This window comes from Vespa crabro, chromosome 8 (genome assembly GCF_910589235.1).
Source record: "Vespa crabro chromosome 8, iyVesCrab1.2, whole genome shotgun sequence".
Lineage (NCBI taxonomy): Eukaryota > Metazoa > Arthropoda > Insecta > Hymenoptera > Vespidae > Vespa > Vespa crabro.
This window is the reverse complement of record NC_060962.1, coordinates 4,616,732-4,619,231: the sequence shown is the minus strand read 5'-3', so window position 1 is coordinate 4,619,231 and position 2,500 is coordinate 4,616,732. Positions and strand designations below refer to the sequence as shown.

General features: G+C 44.1%; 1 protein-coding gene across 3 annotated transcripts in view; it reads left to right on the top strand.

Moving 5' to 3' along the window:
• Positions 1 to 2,500, top strand: part of LOC124426284 (GATA zinc finger domain-containing protein 10-like) — a 34,117-nt gene that overhangs the window by 30,948 nt on the left and 669 nt on the right. For all 3 annotated transcript variants that reach the window (XM_046967787.1, XM_046967788.1, XM_046967786.1), the window contains exon 2: positions 1 to 2,500. This exon is cut by the window's left edge and continues 1,740 nt beyond it; it is cut by the window's right edge and continues 669 nt beyond it. The gene's annotated coding sequence lies outside the window, so the exon portion shown is untranslated.

Here is a 2,500-nt window from a genome sequence, read left to right as displayed (position 1 = left end):
TGTGAACGTGAGGAAGATAGAATGATAAAGTGTGATAGACAGAAGACGGAGAAAAAAAAGCAAAAGAATCAGAGCTCTCAACGTCCACGCCCCCGGGCCGGCGATGCGGTAGACGAAGAGAGTAGCCGAAGGAAAGAAAGAGAAAGAGGTAGAGAAAGATCGTCGGACACCTTCCATTCTCAGTCGATTGCGATGGGTGCTGACGAAAATCCAGAGCCTTTTACCTAACTCCTTCTCTTCTTCCTCTTCCACCTTCTCTGCCTCCTCCTTCTCCTCCTCCTCCTCGACCTCTTCCTCCTTCTCCTCCTCCTTCTCTTCTTCCCGACAACTCGAAAGTCCCAGAAGAATCGATAAGACGTGGTATCGCTCGCCTAGCCGGCCGGCGTTGAGAACTCTCTCGTCGATTAATCGTACGTCGCACGAAGAAGCAGAAGAAAAAGAAGACGAGACACGTGACCCCCTGTGGCGAAAAAAGGGGTGTGTACGCGAGAACGATCACGACCGCCGTGGCCTATATCTTTTAGAGACGTCCTACGTACGACGCATGGATGAGATAATTAATAGAAACGGACACGCGTGTATGCGTGCGTGCATGCGTGCGTGCGTGTGCGCATGCCCGCGCGCGCTCATTTCTCAACGCTTATGGTGCTAGGGGTTGCGCTAGCCGAATTATTGGCTACGAAACCTGGTGCTCTTTCTTTATTGCGCAGATGAAAAACGAAAGAGCCGAACTGTCTCTCTTTTTTCTTACCTTCTCTCTTTATTTCTCTCTCTCTCTCTCTCTCTCTCTCTCTCTCTCTCTCTTTGGCTCTCTGTCTTTCTCTCTTTCTCTATATCTTTATCTATCTATCTATCTATCTATCTATCTATCTATCTCTATCTATCTATTTATCTATCTCTTTCTCTCCCTCTCTCTCCTTGCTCATTGACGAGTACTCAGACAACTCTTCGCGTGAACATCTTGTTGCGTCTCCCCGAGTCAACGGTAGTTTAAAATGACAAGGATCGTGATTTTCGAATGTTGATCGAGAAAGGAAGATAGAAAGAAAGATAAAAAGAGGGGGGGGATAAAAGAAAGAGAGAGGGAGAAAGAGAGAGAGAGAAGGTCGGACGAGGCGTGTACTCCTTATGAATCCCGCCTGCGTTCCGACGCGCGACGCTAAACAATTACGTACCTGCACATTTTAGAGATCGGGATAATATAAAGTTGTTCCCTCTTGGTAGGTGTCGCTCGCGATGGCCACCCTCGCGCCACTGATCTCCCCATAATGTATCATAATGTATGTATGTATGTACACACGTATATAAACCAAGCGTGGCCCGCTTGCCGCTTACCGGAGGGAAGTAAGCTCGCTCGATAAATGACGAAACGAGGAGGATGTGTACTCGTCTCTGTGTCTCTCTCTTTCTCTCTCTTTCTCTCTCTCTCTCTTTCTCTGTTTTGGCGAGGATGTAGACTCTCATTCTTGCGATATTACGAAGAACAAAGAATAATATCTTCATCTTTATCCTTATTATCTTGTTCCACATCTTCGTCGCTCGCCGAAATCGTTTAAATTCGTAATCGTTTTGAAATTTCTTTTTTGATCGATTTTTTTGTTTCTCATGATAATTTTTCTAAATTTTCATATCGAGCGACATTGAGTTTGTCGCGTTAAATATGAGAAGGAAGAGAGAGAGAAAGAGAGAGAGGGAGATAGCGAGAAAGAGAAAAGGAGAGGGAGAAACAGGGAGAAAGAGAGAGAGAGAGAGAAAAGGGGAAGGAGAAAGGGAGAAAGTGAGAGGGAAACAGAGAAGGAGAGGTAGAGAAAAAGGAAAAAAATACAGAGTCTCGTTCGATAGGAAAGAACAATCGAACGCAGATGATATTTGTTTTTAACCGGTCGGTATGTCGTTCGTAAAGAAGATAAGATGGAATCGCGCGAGACCGTGAATTCTCTCGGGGTTGAAAAAAGTCGATTTCGAATTGTAATTCGATCCTGACGTATTATTATTACATCGAGATAAATAGATAAATAGATAGATAGATAGAGAGAGAGAGAGAGAGAGAGAGAGAAAGAGAAAGAGAGAGAGAGAGAGAGAGAGAGAGAGAGAGGGAGAAAGAAAGAGAAAGAGTAAGAGAGAGAGAGAGAGAGACAGTGAGAACTCTACACAACATATATATATAGATATGCGGAAAAAAGAAAAAGAGAGAGACACACACCACACATCTATACAAAGTGCGACACATGAAATTCGCTCTAGATATTTCTTGTATATAAGTTACACCACATTTACAATGGTAAGTAATAATCGGAAGGGGTAACTTCCGAGCGAAGAGAGAAAGTATTTTTTCTCTCTTTTCTTTTTCTTGCCGCTGCAACACCGACGAATCGACGCTTTATACCCCCTCCCCCTCCACCTCCCCACACCCTTGCCCCGATACGTTCGTTCCCTATCCAGAAAGAAATAAGAAGAAAAAGAAGAAGGCAAAAAAAAAAGAAATAAGTTCGATCGACTT